This window comes from Brachycentrus maculatus, unplaced genomic scaffold (assembly GCF_059751285.1).
Source record: "Brachycentrus maculatus isolate JH-2025_06_01 unplaced genomic scaffold, ASM5975128v1 h1tg000004l, whole genome shotgun sequence".
Classification (NCBI taxonomy): Eukaryota; Metazoa; Arthropoda; class Insecta; order Trichoptera; family Brachycentridae; genus Brachycentrus; species Brachycentrus maculatus.
In genome coordinates, this window is record NW_028280759.1 from 317582 (window position 1) to 339635 (window position 22054).

Below are 22054 nucleotides of genomic sequence, written 5' to 3' on the forward strand. Positions count from 1 at the left end.
GCTCTGTGATTGGCCGATATGGGTCAGAATGCAAGTTCCATGAATATAGCGGAATTTGGAATACAACGCTGTTTTTAAGTATTTTAGCAGGGTTTTCATGTATTTAAATATTTTAATATGTAAATATTACAATAAAAACCACAATTGGCATTCCGATAGAGTATTAATTTTAAAATCTTATAAAATTGGATCTGGCGGATTTTGAAAGTAGGTGACACACTGGATGTAAAGAGGTGAAGGAAGCCAGGACAGAAAAGTGTGGCGTGCTATCCTCTCTACCTACCCCTGCAAAGAATCGGCGTGATAGTTGTAGTAGTTAGTTCAATGACAAGTTAATTAAATTGAAAGTAATTTATAACATGTTACAAAATTAATTGTAAAAAATGTTGTTATAAAAAATATATAAGTAAGGATTATTAGTTCGCAATTTTGAAGCACTAGTAGTCTCATACAGTAAAAATAATAAGATTATAATGTTCAATGAAGAGCATATATGACTAGATGTATGGAGTTGAAGGAAGCCGGGACAGAAGAGTCTGGCATGCTATCCTCTCTGCCTACTCCTGCAGTGAATCGGCGTGATGGTTTTAGTAGTTAGTTCAATGACTAAGTAAGTTAAATTAAAAGTAATTTATGACATGTTACTAAATTAATTAATGCTGAAACTATTTGTAAAAACTGTTGTTATTAAAAATGTCAATGGTTTATTTTTAAACATGTTATAATATAATTATTAAAAAAAACTTTGTTACAAACGAACTAAAAGAAAATAAACAAACTCTTTGTTTTCTTGCTGTTGTGCATACAGGGCTGTGTAAATATTAACATATTTCGATCTCCAGTTGGTCATTAAAACATTCGTGATTAGCTGCTGAACTACAAAAAACTACTTTAGCGGGGAAAAGGGAGATGAAAAATTTAAGGGCTGATTGGTATAATATTGCAGCTCTGAAATTCTGATAGAAGCTGTGCACTGAACAAAACACATTTCAAATTTTCCCAGCAGTTGCAATTAACCCTTTACATAAATAAGCTGTGTATAATTTGAGTAAGGAAAGAATGCAAGGCTGAGACAAGCATTATCGGTAAAATATAAAAGTAGGTAGTTGAGATGGTTTGGGCAAGTGAATCAAATAAGTGGAAAAATAACAGTACTTCATGAGAAGAATGACGTTTTTTTTTTAAATGATAAATATTTGTATTTTTATTATTTACACAAATATTTCAATTTCATACTATTTATATGAGTCTAAGCGCCAATAAACCTTAAGATAAATAAGCTGTGTTCCGATAGAATATTTATTTTAAAATCTTATAAAATTGGATCTGGCGGGTTTTGAAAGTAGGCGACACATATCATACATATCCGCTGATTAATCAGACTCCTGATCTGACTTGACCATTTGAGTAATTTGAAATACTCATACCAAATTTGCTCTTCTTTCTCTCCTAGAAGGGTCAATATCTTCCCTTCTTGTATTTCCAATTACATTTGCTTACAAATTTGTTTTACCGTTCTTTCTTCGCCCATCCGTTCCACGTGTCGAATCTATCTCAACACTCTTCTCATAATTTTATCGATAGTGCTTATCTTAGCCTAGCATTTTTTCATTATTTTGAAAAAAAAATTGCAAGGTTGAGATGAGCTTTATCGATCGATTTAAGAGAGGTGTGTTCAGGTGGTTTGGGGATATAGAAAGAACGGTTAAACAAATTAATTAGGCGAATTTAGTTGGTTACAGAAGCAGAGGAAGACCAAAACTTGCATGATCAAGTAATGCAAATGCTAGAAAGTGGTCAGGTCAGGAATCGGAATAATTTCATTGATTGATTTGGCAGTCACTTTGTGGTAAAATCTATCCATTTTTAAGTTTAACTTAGTAAATACCACTATTCCTAAAATCTATTTTTTTATTTATTGTTTTGGCGTGTAATTTGTAGAACTCCATTTTAATTTACGCATTAATCATTCGTTTGATTATGCCCTAACAAGGCGAAACAATTGTCACAATATAATTTTTTATGTGTTTTTGTTAATAAAATACAACTTAGTAGACTCAAAAAATCTGTGTTTGATTTAAAATTAATACAATAATTCCTAAAATCCACTGTGGTACGTGTTTCGATGCATTCCGTATCATTTTCAAACACCGTATGTGAAGCTAATTTTAAATTTTACAAACTCTTCAACCTTTAACGTCCCAAAGACCCAACTCTAAAGTTGGAATTAGCTTTACATACTGTCAATCAATGCATCGAAACACGTGTCACAGTATATTTTATGAAAAAGTGGCATTTACAATGTAAAACTTAAATTAAAAATCGGAATGTCTGGTAAGTATGAGGAGAGCATGAATGTGGAAGAGGCGAAGATTGTTTGCAAAAACAGATCGATGTGGCATTATTTTTTCTCTGACCTATCTCTACGGAAAAGTGGTGTGACGTTAAGTTAGTTAAAAATAATAATTAATAATAAAACCCTTCTCCCCACCCCAATGGCGCATAGGGCACTGTGTCTTATAAACGCAGTGTTATCATGATCATTTTACACATGAAGAAAAGGTGATCAGCCCTCCACTTCAGGTACCAGTCCACGGTAATATTGAATAAATATTACAGTGAAAAAATTACTTATATTTATTTTTACCCCCCTTGGGAATGGAACCCGGGACCTCCAGAACGGTAGCCGAGCGTGCTGACCATTACACTACGGAGGCGGACGGAGGTTAATAAGTTAGATATAATAAATATGACGCGGTGAAAAGTGAAGGAGCTGAAAATCAAGGACATTGTTGCCAAAGGTAAAAAACAAACAAAAATAGTTACTTCAATTCACAAAAGAAATTGAAGAATAACAGAAAGGGCTAAGGCACTAAGGGTTGCATTCCTACATTCGCACAGATTTGCATTACTTTGATAGTAAAACCACTTCACTATTTTAACAATGAATTAATTTTATAATTAAACTTCTCGTTTTGTGCATTAAAGGCGCTTAATTACGCAAATCCTACATACAAGTTTATTCCTTTGATCAAAATTACAAACTCACATTTCGTTAATTGTCAGTCGTTTAATTAAAAGCCAAAATAGAAATATGTTATTTGCTCTAGTTAAGAGTAATTAAACAACACTAAATTTAATTAAAACCTGCAAGCAGAAGTTTTAAAAGCTGCTAAAAACATTATTTTAATAATAATAATAATAATAAAACCCTTATCCGCACCCCAATGGTGCATAGGGTACTGCTTCATATAAACGCAGTGTTATCTCGATCGTTTACACACTAAGGAAAGGTGATCAGCCCTCCGTTTCAGGTACCATTCCAGGGTAATATTGAATAAATATTACAGTGAAAAAATCACTTACATTTATTTGACCCCCCCTGGGAATCGAACCCGGGACCTCCAAAACGGTAGCCGAGCGTGCTGACCATTACACTACGGAGGCGAAATTTTAATAATTGAATGAATTAAATAATAATTTAATTAAATCAATGATTTGAGATAAGTTTAGTATTTTAGTATACAGTATCTACTCAATGAATTAGGGCCACCCATTATTTTTTTGAATACTCTGAAATCTTTTGGATTATTATATTTATTTTACATAAATACTTTAAGTTTTCTATTGACATCTAATATCATGTATATTACCTTCAATAATATGTAAAATATACCTGGATTATTTAAGCCTTTACAAAATTTCAAACCCTTTTTCTGAGAAAGGTCCCTAATTAGCACAGGTAGACAGATAGTTGAAAGTTCTTAAAATAGTCCTTTCTCATTTATTAGTGAAGTTTCTTGAGTTCTGGTTGTTGTTTTGTTCAGAGAGGTTATATAGTTATCGTGTCTTGTGAAAAAAACTTAATTTTTAATTTTAGTTCATAAAGTATAATTTTTTTTTGTAAACACAAGTGTTTTTTTTGAAAAGGACAAAATGGGAAAAAGTAAAGACATTTCTGAGGAAAAAAAGTCTAGTGTTATAGTGCTACTGAAATTAGGAATACTATCTAATAGAGAAATTTCAAGAAAAGAAAACGTTTCTCGTCAAACAGTGGACAGAATTTCAAAATCAATAAAAAATCAGTCACCCGCCACCAGCAATCGGCGAAAGAACTGTCGTAGGATTAGAAAAACAACACCGAGGACTGATCGAAAAATCGTTCAAAGTGCCTTAGAAAACCGTAGTGCATCAGCAAAAACATTAAAAATAAAATTGGAAGAAGAGGGTATAAATATATCGGTATCAACACTGAGGCGACGTCTTTACGAAGTAAATCTGAAATGCAAGCGCCCTGTGAAAGTACCAAAATTGACACCATGAATGAAAGCGGATCGATTAAAATGGGCCAGGCTACATCGAAATTACTCGGTAGATGATTTGAAAAAGGTATTTATTTAAATTGAATTTTCAACACATCATTTTAGTAAATAAACTTTTATATTTGAATTAAACATAAATTTTCATTATTTTTCAGGTCATCTTTAGTGATGAGTGCCGGTTAGAAGCCGTGACAGAGAGCCGTCGATTCGTCAGGAGAACACCAATGGAACGTTACAATGAGGCCTGTGTGGTAAAAGTTATCAAACACCCCCCTGCAACAATGATATGGTCATGTTTTATTAACAATTTACCTGGGCCGTTGTTTTTCGTGGAAGGAACAATGAACTAAAATTCCTATAAGCAGGTCCTCGAACGAATTTTATTGCCCTTCTACCATACACTCGACCCAACAGAAGGTCCATACACCTTCATGCAGGATGGGGCACCTTGCCACCGGGCTAAATCAATAATAAAAATTTTGTCTAACAAAAATCTGCCTTTGCTACCCTGGCCTGGAAATTCTTCGGACCTTAATCGGACCTTAATCCTATAGAAAACGTATGGAGCATGTTAAAAAATAAGGTATACTCATTTCCAAATCTGACAGTAGACTGTCTAAAAAAAAATATTCAAAAAATTTGGTCAGAAGACGAAGAAATAAAAAACATGATAAAACAGTGCATTTTAAGTATGCCAAAAAGAATTGAATCAGTTATTTCTGCCAAAGGTGGAAATACTAAATACTAACTATATTTATATGAAAATATATGCATAATTTAAGCGTAATAAAGTGTTCATGTGTAAATAAAGTTCAATGTTGTTTTATTCAAGGTTTTCTCTGTGTTATTCCTGTTTGAATTGAGAAATTGCGCGAAATTCTGCGTGGCCCTAATTCATTGAGTAGATACTGTATATCTCAACAAAGATGAAGAAAAATATGAAAGTATCGATATAACATGGTTTACGGCCTATCAAAGACTGATCACTTCATATACGTATAATATTCACCGATTCTTCCATGATTGACAATCACACTACTTAATGCCTAATATAGGATAAATCGCTTAGGATAAACTTAAAATTCCTTAAACCCAGGTAACACTTGACGTAATACAATTTTTACTTAAAATACCGGTTTTGAGTTGAGAAAATACGTTTTCCTTTGAAATAAACATATGACTATGAAAAAACAAAGTTATTGAAAGGCTTTAGGAGGATTATACAAAAACGATATAAATATTTTTTAAATTATTTATTTACTAAAAAAAACGAATTCCTATTCTTATTCTATAACAAAAATATGCTGAGACACACGTCTGGCTTCTCGCGCAGCCGATCGCTTACTGGGTTGTGTGTTTGCGAGCACCCCCTTAAAAATCAAGATAACACTGCCTCTAAAGCATGCAGTATACTATACACCATATATTTGCAATGAGAGATATACGTAGAAAAGAAGCTTTACAAATTGAGTAAAAAACTTTAAGTAAAATTTATGTTCATCACAGCTTAAACACCTTCATGTATTGTTTGTTTTAAAAGAATATTTTTTTTATAATTTATATTTGAAGCACTAATATTGTGATTTTCCATTTTATAATTGAAATATAACTTTGTTTTAAAATCACACTAAATATTTTATTATAACTTAATTATAATGTCTACCGGTTTCGAAGTTAACCGCTTCTTTTCAGGGCTGATTAATACTTGTATTAATCAGTCTTGAAAAGAAGCGGTTATAATTATGTTATAATAGAATATTTATAGTGATTTTAAAACAAAGTTATATTTTAATTGTAGAATATTTTTTGTATGGTTGATTTTTCAAAACGAGAAACAATTTACAGAACATGGCCAAATTTTTCTCTGAAAATGTTTTCAGTTTTTTTCCTGAAAATATGAAATCCTGTAAACGTATTTAGCAACAGCCTTATTTAATCCTTGACGCCTGCTGAGCTGTCTACATCCTGTTTCCTAGTTCGTGCTCCTGTCGTGCTCTTCCGGTAGACGGATGTGACAGGTAGAGTAAACATTCAACTCCGCAACCTTCCTTCCACTATTATTGTTAATAATTACCAGCATACCTTTGCTGTTAATTTTTGATATTATCCTAATTTTATTGTCAATTTACATTCAAATGCTTTCAATGCCCCTGTCACTGCCAATCTAAATAAATAAAAAATTGGAAAACTATCAACGAGTATTTAGAGCTGCCTCAGTGTAGACAGTGAAAGGGATTACTAGTTAGTTTAGTTAGATAGATTCAATTTCAAACCCTAAAAATTGGTTCAAAGAAGTCTTCACAACCCTTAAGAATTTTTCCGTTATTCTTTTACTTCCAAAATCATCTTTTAAATATTTCTATATTAATCATCTTTTTGGAAAATTTAAGTCTTATATTATACCATTTATTGAGTTTTATTTTATTTCAAACTACAGATGTTTTTATCGACAGGTGATTATAAAAACTAACGAGCAAAAAAATATTATGGTATCTGAAGAGGTGGCTGAATTAATAAGCATAGGGGGGTTAGGGGGTAGGACTTTGTTTGATGTAAACACAAATAATAATGGGGATGTATTTGGGAAAAGCATATCAATAAGTGTTATAATACCTTTTAGGAATATAAAAATGGCCGTTATTTGTAAGTGATCAGTCTTGAGAGGGTTATAAAACTAAAAACCCCTATAAATGCTATTACAGACTGCTTGTCAGCCAAATTCACAGTAAGTGTTTTTTTAAAAGTGCATGTACGCCTTCGCAGTTTAAATGGAGCAATATCTGTTAAGCCGTATTTATATGGGATTATCCTCCCATATAAATACGGCTTAACAGATATTGCTTCATGTTGTTGGAGCTATTCCCATTTTAAAATTAATTAATTCCTGGTAAACTGACCTTTATAACCCTTATATGACCGTTCTGATGAGGGACCGCATTAAAAGGTTTAAATGTGTATGTTTTCTTGTAAAAATTTAGGAGTTAAAAATTCACCGTAATAGATGAGTGACCGTTAATTGAGGTTTTACTGTGTATAATTTTTACTACTAAGTCAATTAAAAATGACTAAAAGACTATTCCTGCAAAACAACGAATGGTATATCTGTCATTTTGCCAGATTTTCTCAGGTTGCTTTGCAAGAGTTGTCTGGAAGCTTAAAGCTGAAAGCTTCTGTATCAGATCTGGGAATTCGGTGGGAATAAGCAGTGTACAATTTTAATTATCTATTAAAAATTTATTGTTTTGTTTAATTTAAAGTGTTTAATTAAAAAAAAACAGCAACATGTCATTCCACAAAGTTAATGCCGAATCATTAATAATATCTTTTTGAGAGTAACAATTTAACTTATCTTGGGGTTGGTCAGAAGTGAGAAAAAAATACTAACGCATGCCTCGTATGCATATCTATCGTGAGGTTTTCAGCTTAAATTTAGCAAACTAAGTACACGTTATTAAGTGTAAAATAATTTAATATACTGACGAACTCTCGCTTGTATTCGTTAAACCATGTCGTGCTCAAATATTGAAAAAAAATGAAGGTTACAATAAGGAGAAAAATTAATTATACTATTTTTTATCCCTAATAAATGTCACTCGTAAAAAGTTTCTCAAATTTCCAATTATATTTTAACTTTTTCATCTACAAGTATAATAATATTACTAACAATTTCAAGTCTCTAATCCTGAATAGTTTCAAAAGTTCTTCGGCTTAATTACTTATTTCTAAGCGACTTCTCTATTGAAATCGATTAAGTTATCGAATTCACATCCAAGGCATTTCACTAGATTACCACACACACTGTAAAAATATAGATTGAGAGTTTTCTCGGGATTTTATTTCAATGCGAGGTTTTTGGGGAAAACTCGGACAAAAAACGCTAGGTGAAATAGGAAATAACCCAAGATTGATGCTATATTTTTGCCTGAACCAAATGGACGTTTAACTTATTTTGATTTTGAACCGCGTGTTAATAAAAGCGATTAATACATAAATTCGGTTCCATGTTATTTGATTTGGAAGGAGTTTGGCAGTAAAACACCAGACGTGTTGGGAAGTTTTGGGTTTGAGCCGCCCTTAACATAGTGTTGGAAGACCCCAGAAGATATGGTCCGACGACATAGTCGCTGTAGGGGGTAGAAACTGGCTGCAGGCAGCAACCGACCGGACAAAATGGAAAGAAGGGGATGAGGCATGTATCCAGCAGTGGAGGACAGAGGGCTCATGAAGGAGAAAAAGAAGAATACAAAAATAAAGATGAACCATTTTGAATAATCGATTAGATAACACATAATATTGTAAGGGACCTGATACGACACCGGATGAAGAAGATGTAAGTGTAAAATCTGCGAAGATAAGGAAAACAAGAAGGAAGTTAAATGTGAGAGGTAGAAGAATCAATTGCAGTAATAATGTAACGAACAGTTAGGGTTTCAAAGAAATAAAGTATTCTTAAATATTACCATTAACATTTTAGGCAAAGCACATTGAGTACACATCATGAGATAAACACTTTAATCCGTAAAAATAATTTATAAACAAAACGAGGTCAATTTAATGCTTAATTTTAATTTAAATTTATCGTTTTCTTCTTCTTCTAACTCTCATCCGCACCCAACGGTGCGTAGGCGCTGCATAAAATTGATGCAATGTTAAGTTGATTGTAAATTATATGCAGGTAAGGATATCAGTCACGCGTTTTAGGTATTGGGTCCGAGGCTTTATTTTTGAAAAATAAGCATGGAAAAAGAACTTTTTATTTATTTTCGTCCCCCGGAAAATTGAATTCGAGTATTTCAGCATGGTATCTAAGTATGCTAACCACTACACTATGGATGAAAACAAAAAATCTCTTTTCATGTAACGATAACACAATATATTTTTACGGGTCATGGAGCATTTCGAAAAAAACCTCTTCCGTCATAAAATTAGGCAAAACTCTACTTCTGAATGTGATGAGACGTCATCACAAGATGTCCCTCGTTTTGTGTAGATTTTTCCAATTTTTTGAAAAGGAAGATTTAAATTGGATACAGAAAATGTGAAAGAAGGTATGCAGTTGACAAAAATTGACGAGGCAATGGGGCAAATAAGATTCAGTGGTGTCTTATTTAGAAAACATGACAAGACGAATAAGACAAAAAAATGAACTATGTGGCAAATCTTGATTGATGTAAGATATTGAATTCATTTTATCAATTGTATAGTTTTTTGAGTTCAACCTCATTCATTTATTAAATTCTACACACATTCACTATCATTTTAAAGATATATAAAAAATGAATATGCTTTAAATCCTTTTACATAATAATAAAATAATAAAACCCTTATCCGCACCCCAATGGTGCATAGGGCACTGCGTCATATAAACGCAGTATTATCTTGATCGTTTACACATGAAGGAAAGGTGATCAGCCCACCGCTTCAGGTAACAGTCCAGGGTAATATTGAATAAATATTACAGTGAAAAAATCATTAAAATTTATTTGACCCCCCTGGGAATCGAACCCGGGACCTTCAGAACGGTAGCCGAGTGCGCTGACCATTACACCACGGAGGTGGACAGGTAAAGAAAAATTTCTGAGGCAGCTAATAAATATATTTTTTTTTTAAAAACATATTAAGGTGTTGATTTTTTGCATGACATTTCAAATATAATAATTTCACCTTCAGTATTTCATTTTCTTACAAACGCCTACAGTCTGCCACAACTCTGACGCAATTTAATTTCAGTAACTTGTTTTTCTTCTACAAAAAATACCTAATTTTCCCGAATTTCTTGTAAATGTGCGCAGTTTTCTCATTATTTTATGGAAATACTATCATGGCTTTCCATCAAATTCATCGCGAGGTAGTATTAGTTATGATATAACGCCTTTTTCAGTTTACCACACGTGTTTCATAAAGATACACAATACCAAAGAGACTCATTCCTTGGGATCATATTAGATATAAGAGCATTTCTTTAATATCTAATGAATACCAAACGTAATATATTTTTTGTAATTCATTCACATTGTGTGATACCACTTTAATAAACACTAACTCGTGACTACCGATCATTCCAGGTCATTAAAATGAAATAAGTACGGTGTGACATTTGTACAAAAATAAATTTTTGAAAGAGAAAGAAGACAAATGAATTACAATGGAATATTGTGGAATACATGTGGATACGATTGGCGATATATTAGTACTATGATATTTTCTGGCGTTTCTCATGTGTTTGATTATAATCTAGGATTCGGACCTCACATACAAATATAAGAGTTTCTGCTCAATAAAAAGCTTCATTTCATCTCACCAATAGATGTTTGTAGTGAAGTTCTAGTGATTAGAGAACAATGCTTCAAAGTTGGTTTATATATATAGAACTTCCAAGAATTTGAGTAGTGTGGTTGTCAATAATGGGTAGAATTGGTGAATGTTACACGAGTGTAAAGTGATCACTTAAACCAGCCTATGACGGTCGTCACCCCCGTAAATGCCCAGACTTCTATATTCTTCTTCATCTTTAATGAGATGTCAAAAAATATTACTATGCATAATACATACATTTTTATCAATGTAATCGTACATCTTTGTCTGATTATTTTTCAAAATAAATAAGGTGGTGGCATATCGCTCACTCCTTTCAAGAACGTCATAAATCAAAAATCATCAATTTTCAGTTGTGAATGTTTTCGGAATGCCCAAAAAATGTACTATATCCCAGCAAAAGAGGCATATTTTAAACTTAATATTTACCCGCTACAGGGCAGAAAGTGTTGTTTTTGCATTTTGAAGAAAAGGTATAGTTTAATTATTTTTTCAAATAAACTAAATATTTTTCAAATGCAGAATAATCCTTCAGGTTTTACCTGAAAAGATCTGCTGCACGGTAAAAAGTTCAATAAGTGGCTTGATATTAATTTTTAATACATTGTGTTATATTTTTAAACTTTAAAAACGTTCTCCTGAAAAATCCAGTTTTTTTATTTATGACGTTCTCGAAAGGTGTGAGCGATATATGATGTAATTTTAAATATATTTTTTTCTTAAAATAAAGCTTTAAAAACAATACAGATAAAACTAAAACGTTGTATATTCTTTCAAATATTATTGAGAGGGTTTGGTCTTTTAAAGGGTTATTTGAGAAACTAAAATACACACAAATTTAAATTATAGTATCCTAAAGGAAGATCTGCACCAGCTCACCTATTTATAACTTCGTTCGCAAAATAACATGTTTGTATTAAACCACGAAAATTTAAACAGTTTCCTTTAATGGTTTAATATCATAAATTTAATTAATACTACGAACAAATACAAAGTCTACACAGTGTTCAAACTTACCATTATATAGAGGATAATTTTCCCTCTAATATACTCAAATTGGAAACGCTTAAGCAATTTACGTCTGGGCAACCCAGTAATAATATTCTAATTGTGCGAATGTAATGCCAAGGAATGTTACAAAAAATATATTTTAGAGTTTATTTGTACTTAAAAATACCGTGAGAGCAATAAATGATCAAGATAACACTGCGTTTATATGATGCAGTGCCCTATGCACCATTGAGTGTGGTTAAGGGTTTGGATGAAGCAAGTTTGTGTATGAGATATAGTTTGTTTGTTTGAAAAATCAATAATTAATTTCACAAAAAGGTGTGGTATTAAAAAACGTTTCGGAATTTAGCAGTTCTTGTAAAAAAAAAACAAGGAGCGAAAATATCAAATATAAAATCAATCGAATAGCTTTCTTTGCAGATTCTGCAAATACCAAAATAATATTTAATTATTTTTTAAGCAATTGGTAGCATGTATATTACGAGGGATTATTTGACGAATGAGTTAAACTAATTTGGTATTCTGAATACAAACAAAGTTGTAACGGGTTTTATTTGCTTAGGGATCTCTGTCTCCGAACCACAAATCGGTTTAAAGGGAGATTTTAAATCCGCTACTATCGCTAACGTGGCGTTACCAAACCATTCTCACTTGCGGACACGTGCCTTATGTATTACAATAGAACCTCGATATAAGGGACCCCTTTTTAACGAACTTCGGATATAACGGATAAAAAATCCAGTCAACCGTAAAAAATTAACGTTATGTTAATATTATACGTGTTTAAATTCAAGTGTCACAGCATGTAAAGAAAAATACAAATTTTTGAGTGTGTCCAAATACATTTCGAGTGTGTTCACAAATCTGGATTATCTCCAATCAAGAGTTATTTTTTATTTTTTATTATTTTTTACATCTCAACAACGATGAAAAAGAATAAGAAAATCTAGACATTTACGAGGCTTACTACCGTAAATGCGTGGATATCCATATTCTTCTTCATCTATGTTGAGATATATATTTTTTTTATAAAAACAATTTTTACCGCGCTTTTTATAATCACCTCATACGTCTGTACGAGTATATATAAATATTTTTAACACATTTTCGTAATTTTAGAGAGTCTATTATATTAAAAAAACAGCTAACTTCAAAAATGCAAATAAAACTTGATTCCTTTTTCAAAGCAGGATTACCGAACACAAGCGCGTCGATATCAAATAGCAACGTCACTTCATGACGAGTATTCAAAGGTAATAAATAGATTTTTATTTGTGTTTTATATTGGAGGTATTTTTTTATTTAAACACAGTGTTCATATTTTCATTTAAAACTTTTTTTTTTTTTTGAACCTTTTTTCATATAACGGACGTTTGACATTAACGGACACTCCTTTCCATCAATTCGTCCGTTATATCGAGGTTTTACTGTTTTTATGTATATAGGCAGCTTTGCTAGGTTAGGTTGGAGGCCGCACCCTTACCTTGACTCGACTTGAGATTACAGCCTTATTGTTTGTTGATGTTTGGTGACACATGGTATGTATATGCTTATTAGTTTCAAATTGAAATCAGATCTACGCGTGAACTTTGCCCTTTAAAGATCAAAATATGTGTACTCCATGAAGATGATTTATGTAACCAAGAAAGCACCTCAAAGCACAATAACACATAACAAGTAACAATAACACCCCGCAGGGGTAAGCTTAGAGAACAGAACTACCCACCTTCATTGTATAATTGTGAAAAAGTTTTTTATACATAGTTTGTATATTCAACGACTCGTGGATAAAAAGAGTTGGGTGTACAACGTCTCAAGGACACAACTCTTTAAAAAATTAGATTTAGCTAAACATGAAATATTATTTTTTAACATCTCATCAAAGATGAAGAAGAATATGGAAGTCTGGGCATTTACGGGGCTGACGACCGTCATAGGCTGGTTTAAGTGATCACTTTACACACGTGTAACATTCACCAATTCTACCCATTATTGACAACCACACTACTCAAATTCTTGGAAGTTCTATATATGAACCAATTTAGAAACCTTGTTCTTGAATCACTAGAACTTCACTAGAGACATCTATTGGTGAGATGTAAACAAACAGCGAGTCGAATGCGCCCAACGGGAGGGTCGTGACTGTAGCGCTGCAAACTGCGCGCCCAAATCTCTCATTTGGGACATATTCAAACTGTATTCAATATATTTGCGTGAATTTAGAATACATTCAATTTGTAAATAAATTAACATGACATGTTTGAAACATATGCACAATGCATCGAAACACGTTTCACAATTTATCTTTTGAATTAGTTATATTTACTTTGTAAAACTAAAATAAATAAAAAACAACTAAGTAAGAACGATTTTTTATTCGATTTACTTGGAGAATATTTCCTTTTCACATTCCACTATCTCAAAACCTTAAAAAACATGAATACATAACCTATCATAATTTACAACATTTTGAGTGTGTTCAAATACTTGTTCACAAATCTCCAATACGATTTGTGAACAATATTTGGCATTGGAAATAAATTATCTAGTCAAATTATAAGTTAAATGATAAAATGAAAAGGATATTTTCTGGCGTTTCCCATGTATGTGATTATAATCCAGGATTTGGACCTCACATACAAATAAGAGAGTTTTTAATCAATAAAAAAGCTTCTTCATCTCACCAATAGGTCTCTATTAAAAATTCAAGTGATTCAAGTACAAAGTTTCGAAATTGAATCAAATATACAGAACTACCAAGAATTTGAGTAATGTGGTTGTCAATCATGGGTGGAATTGGTGAATATTACTGGTGTGTAAAGTAATCACTTAAACCAGTCTATGACGGTAGTAAGCCTCTTAAATGCCTAGACTTCTATATTCATATTCATCCATGTTGAGATGTCAAAAAATAATATTTCATAATTCATTGTAACTGAATTTTATGAACACGTGTGTTTTATATTTCATGTGAGATATTCAGACTTGGCTCGAAAAAAATAATAAATAATTCAGGACATCGGTACCCTTCAGGAGATGATATTATTACAGAATATCCGTGGAGATAAAATAAAAATTACACCGCAAACAAAATATCAAATTTAATTTCGCGTCAAAGCCGCTGACAGGAATATGTAAACAGTAACACGTTCTGACGCATCCCTTCGAAATAATGGAATGTCTTTTATTTTTAGAGTATTAGGTATCGATTGAAATATCCAATATTCCATATGATCTTACTCAAGTAGGGTAGAAGGTATGGAAACTGGCCACTGTCAGTAACCAGCCAAGTCTTTTTGTAGTTTTTAAACACCTTAGTGCATGTCAGGCCTCGGGCTATAGTGCATGTTGTTCCTCAGGTCGACTAAAAACTTTGGTAGTTAAAAAAAATTAGTATTAAGTATATGTACAGTACTAAGGTTATGGAATATTTTCATTATTTTATTCAGCAGTCACTTTGTAGTAATATCTATCCATTTTTATGTAATTTAATTTTTCTTTGGTAAATACTACTATTTTCAGTTTTTAATTGATGTTATGCTTAGTAAATATCAATATTTCTTCAAATCTACTGTGACACGTGTTTTGATGCATTCCGCATCATTTTCAAACACCCACTGAATAATGCGGAATGCATTAAAACACGTGTCATAGTAGACTTTAAGAAACAATGGTATTTACTAATTATAACATTAATTAAAAAAGGATTGATTTTATAACAAAGTGACTGCTGAATCAATTAATGAAACTACTTTTTTCTTTAAATCTATTTTGACACGTGTTTCGATATATTCCGCATCATTTTCAAACACTATTTTATGATAACGCAGAACACATGATGCAGAAATTGTGGTATACCCAATTAAAATTTAAAATGATTAAGGAAACACTTGTTTTTATACCACTTGAGTTTATTAATGACTACTAGTAAAACAAAATTTAATTTAAAGTAAAATTTGAATTAAGAACGTTTAGTATTGTTTGCATGCTGTTGCAGTAATTGTCCTGACGAAGGTTTCTTCGTTTTAAGACGTACCCGTTTGGGTACGTCTTAAAACTAGTTGACAAAAATTTCGTTGATTGGTTATATTTTTCTTAAATTTTAGTAAAAAATGTAAAAAAAGGTATAAATACTTCGCTTTTAAAGAAATACAAAATTAAAAATAAAGCGGTAAGTGCCAATCCATTAGTCCTTTCTCGCGGTAGCAAATTAACTCAAGTACGAAGTTCAACCATAAAAAGTACTAATCCATTAGTCGTTACTTCGTGTGGAATTTTATGTTATCTGAGAGAACGTACGTTTTATTTTAATATGATTAACAGTAAGTGAACTGCCTTAAATGGACCGTAACTATACAGTTTACCCTGTGTCTTTTATCTGCACGATACTGTTTTAAAATTATTTTGAAGGCAGGCATGCTAAGGTTTAATAAAGCAAAGAAATGGATTTTATACCAAACATTTATTTACGAAAGAAAAAGAACACACTAAGAATCGAAACGGTTTTAAAAGCTACTTAATTTCTTACGCCGAATATATTGAATTCAAATATTTATTTTCTACAAAAATGCAAGTAATTTAAGTAGGATAATATGTATATGCAAATAGGCATATGAGCATTACCCCATATATGTATATGATATTTGTCAAATTTAAGTTTTTTGTGTCAATTTAAGCCTTGTTTTTTTTTCAATTTCACGTAAAACAATCTGTAAAATAAGAATAATTATTTTGTTTTATGTATATATATATTATATATATATATATATATATATATATATATATATATATATATATATATATATATATATATATATATATATATATATATATATATATATATATATTTATATATATATATTTATAAATATATATATATATATATATATATATATATATATATATATATATATATATATATATATATATATATATATATATATATATATATATATATATATATATATATATATATATATATATATATAAATATATTTATATATATATATATATATATATATATATATATATATATATATATATATATATATATATATATATATATATATATATATATATATATATATATATATTTATATATATATATATATATATGTATATATATATATATTTATATATATATATATATATATATATATATATATATATATATATATATATATATATATATATATATATATATATATATATATATATATATATATATATATATATGTATATATATTTATATATATATATATATATATTTATATATATATATATATATATATATATATATATATATATATATATAGTTATATATATTTATATATATATATATATATATATATAAATATATATACATATATATATATATATATATATATATATATATATATATATATATATATATATATATATATATATATATATATGTATATATTTGTATATATATTTATATATATTTATATATATATATATATATATATATATATATATATATATATATATATATATATATATATATATATATATATATATATACATATATATTATTTGTTCATGGTTACTTTGGATATATCAGTGGCTTTTCAGTAGAATTTCACTTTTTATATCAAAGAATTGAGGTCATATTCTTCACAACCCTAATGCACGTAAATACCTTGTTGAAAACAGCACGTACCCTTTTAAATTATGGTATATCACTTCGTTTCTTCGAGAGAAAACATTTTTCATTCCTTTCCATGCGGCCAGACTATGAAATAAATTACCTCTTTATATGAAATCTACCATCACTTATGGCTTTCAAAAGCGACTGAACCTTAACTATTTTAGTTCATTTAATATTTAATGTTGCTATGATTTGTAAAATTTTATGACAACAAATTTTATATTATGTTTTTCGTTCATTATTTTATTTAACACTGTCTGCTTTCTTTTAAAAAAACGGCTATTTATATCTAACCGCTTTCTATTCCATGCTATTTTTATTATTTTTTATTTCTTTAGTTTGCTTATATCACATATATTTATATATTTACATATTTTTACACTTAATTTAAATCATATTTAAATTTATATCTTCTAATAGAGAACGAAACATTTATTTTTAAATTCTTTCAGATTCTTGTCACTCTTCATACATTCAGGCATCTCATTATACATTTTCAAACCCTTATACATTAAGCAATTTTGCGTCTCTGTTTTTTTCAACGAAAAAAATATTGCAGCCTTATTTCATCCTTATTTCTCGTATTATGTTCATGAAAATTTTGCTGTCTGCTTTCAATTCAAATTTCGGTTGGTTGGAAGATATTCCTTCTTAGCATAATCTCACCAATGTACCTAAATAAATTCCCTACAATACTTTCATTTAAATAGAAATTAAGTAAAATATTATTTAAAATTCTTTAAAGGTAATATAATTTATGATCTTGAGTCATAAAAATTTTAAAGAATAGATCGATTATATTACAACCAACTCAATAAAATAATATACTACCCAGACACTCAATTTCCCTTCGATTATCTCCTCTCCATTGTTCTCCTAACGTTATTATCCACCACTTTCCCCAATTCTATCTAGCATCTGTCTTCAATTTGGATTAGGAATATTTATGACCGCCGTAAAGCTAATATTTTCACCGTTAAATACATACTGCAGACTCTCGATTTACCGGGACGGATATTAAATCAACTATGCAGATAATCGATTTTCCGTTCGTTTAAAAATTCTATCTACTCTCCTTATCATTCATTGTTCACTTTGTGTAATACAACATTTAAAAAAAAATACTACTTCTTTAACGCGCTTTACCTAGATATGAAATATTTTTCGACGAATGTGCGGCAAACCGATGTACGGTAAATGTTCGAATGATGATTTCCCGTTCAATCCAATATGTGAAGAAAAAAACGACTTGTACGCTAACACTCTCCTTATAATTAATTGTTTACTTTGTATAGTACATTTTTTTTTAAATACTACTTCTTTAACGCTCTTTACCTAGATATGAAATATTTTTTGAAGAATGCGTGGCAAACGGATGTACGGTAGATGTTCGAATGGTGAAATATGGAAATAATGCAAAGCCGAGATGAGCAATATCGAAAAAATTAAGAAAGGTGTGTTGAGATGGTTTGGATATGTGGGACAAACGAGAGAGGAAAGAATGGTAAAACAAGTATGTGAATCGAATGTAGTTGGGAAAAAGAGCAGAAGAAGACCGAGAAAAACATAGGTATGATCAGGTATGTCAAATATTTGAAAGTGGTCAGGTCAGGCATGAGTCGAAATAATCGGCAGGTATACATGAGGAGATGTATGAATGTGGAAAGAATGTTTGCAAAAACGGAGTGGTGTGGTATTCTATTCTCTCTACCTACCTCTGCGGGAAAATGGCGTGATGGTTAGTTTATTTTTAAAAATAAAATTAGGGATTTTTTTTTCTAAAGGAAATGATCTCTAGCTTCTTAACTCGACTTACTCTTTGTTCGTCATCGAAACAAGGAATATTTTTACCATTTATAATTTTATAATTCATATTTTCACAGATAAAAAAAACAAACACCCGAATAATTCGCGTCTCAGTTGAACTGGTAAGAGACTGTATATTTATAAAAAAATCGTTCCACCAAGGAATGTCCGTACAATATTTTTATCCTTGTATAATATTCCTCTTAATCTTTCAAAAAGGTGTATTTCTGTACTCATATCTTTGAAAGCAATAAAAAATACAATGATATAATAAGTGAGTGAATACAGAATAGTTTATGAGGCGCGTATGTGTCTGGTAATAGAAACAGAGGAAGACCAAGGAAAACTTGGCATGATAAAACTTAACAAAACATGGATGAGCATTTTAAATACTTGAAAGTGGCCAGTGGTCAGGTAGAGTCTGAATAATCGGCGTGTATGTTTGAGAAAATGTATGAATGTAGAAGAGGCGGAGATGGTATTCAAAGATAGATTGGTGTGCCGTTCTATTTTCTCTACCTTTCCCTGCGGTGAAGTGGCGTGATGGTTATTTAGTTAGTTATAATACAATCTCACATTTATAAACTATGAAATACATACATTTAACTTACTTTAAAAATTTGCATTTTTGTTTTTATTTTACGTTTCAAATTATTTTAAATCAATGCTGTTTTTTTTTTATTTAATTGAAACTGGTGCTTCAAAACCCTATCTTTTTTATTTATCAAATACTCTTACTATCAGATTAACGCGTTTGATCACGAAAAATACTATTGTTACATGTATTTTCATAGGCCCGATCATGAGTAGTGTAGGTATTTAACAATCTAATATTAGTTTTTCTTTACGCATTTCATATGTATGTATATCTTCCTACAGATATTTAAAAAAATAAACAACTTATATACCGTAAGTTAATCGAAAAAAAACACACAAAATAAAAAAAATTATGATAAAATAAATTATATCATTCAGAAACTTAAACAATAAATAACAAGTATAAGTCCCTCTCCAAACACAAGTGCTTAGTCTCATTATTAGAGAGAACATCCTAATTAATTCAAAGATTATAATTAAGTACAAATGTCTTAAAATTTTCTATTGGATGTATCTTTATTAAATTTTAAAATGTATGGACATAGATATATGTTTAAAATAATTACTTTAAAAATCTTACCTGAGACTAATCCATAGCTATAGAATCCTTCAAATATAACATCAATAAACACAGTCACAGACGTAAAATTGTCACTAATAACAACTGCGGGTCAATTTCACGTTAAAGTCAGCGAAGGGGCTAACAAAACAAACAGTTTTTATCGTCACGTTTATTCGGTTATGCTCCCGGAGCGGTGAGCAGGCGTCGCGTCGCGTCGGAGGCCGGACTCTAACTGTTGCTCGGCGAGAGGGTAGTTCTGCGTGAACCCACCCGACCTTCCCCCACCTCCCCCCTCCTCCCCACACCTTGCCATACCTCCCCATACCTCCCACTCCCGCCGCAAGCCCCCCCCCCCTCCGCCGCCGCTCTGATGAACCATCGACCGGCCTTATTCTGATCCTGCCGACTTCCGGCGATTATTTGGCGCGCGCGGGAAAACATTCAATTCGGGAACCATCCTAGTTTTCAATTTGTCTTCGTTTTTGTGTTCAGGAAGTTGGCTGAAATTTACTATGAAATATTGATCAGCCTCGGAAATTCAAAACATCATAACGAGACCAATATAATATTTACAACATTTTGAGTGTGCCCAAATACTTGTTCACAAAATCTGGATTATCTCCAATTAAAGCAGTTATTTTCATATTATTTTTTTGACATCTCATCAAAGATGACGAAAAAAGCTTCTTTTTATCTCACCAACAGATCTCTCTAGTGAAGTTCTAGTAATTCAATAACAATGTTTCTGAATTGGTTCATATATATAGAACTTCCAAGAATTTGAGTAGTATGGTTGTCGATAATGGACGGAATTGGTGAATGTTGCACGTGTGTAAAGTGATCACTTAAACCAGCCTATGACGTTCGTCAGCCCCGTAAATGCCCAGACCATATTATTCTTCATCTTTGATGAGATGTTAACAAAAAAATAATATGAACATAATATTTATTTAACAACTTGACGACGAAACCCGTATCAGATTAGACTCTTATTATATTTATTTATGGGTATGCGTATGTATAACTGACTTTCTTACCGCCACCCTGCTTCACCGCAGGGGCAAGCAGTGATAATAGAACGTAACATTACCTGTATTTGCAAGCAATATTTGCACTCTCACATTTATCATTTCAACTCCTGTCCTGACCATTTTCAAATATTTGAAATATTTGATCGTGCCAAGTTATCCTCAGTCTTCTTCTCGTCACTCTTTTTTCAATTGCATCCATAATTTATTCAGATACTTGGCGTTTAATTTGTATAACTCCATTTTAATTTATATATAAAATGGTAAAATCATACATTGATTTTTTGAGTATACTAAACACATAAAAATTATAATTAAAATGTAACTTTGTCTTAAAATCACCATAATCGTATTGAGTAATTTTAAAACAATGTTTTATTTTAATTATAAAATGGAAAATCAAAAAATCACAAAAAATTATTTTGTGACATTTGTTTCGCCTACTTATGCCATAACAAGGCAAAACAATTGTCACAAAACAGATTTTTATGTATTATTTAACAATTAAATACAATTATTTAGACTCAAAAATCAGTGTCTAATTTTAAGATTTAATATATAAATGTATTGATAATAAGCATTGCTCGGCCTTGCATTTTTAACTTATTTCACCGTTCGAACATCCAAATACATCGTTTTGCTGCACATCCATCTAAGTTATTTTGACTGCATTCAATCTTCATTCTTTTTTCTACAACCCTACGCTTCTATTTTGAATTCTCAACTATCTTGAAAGCTTGGG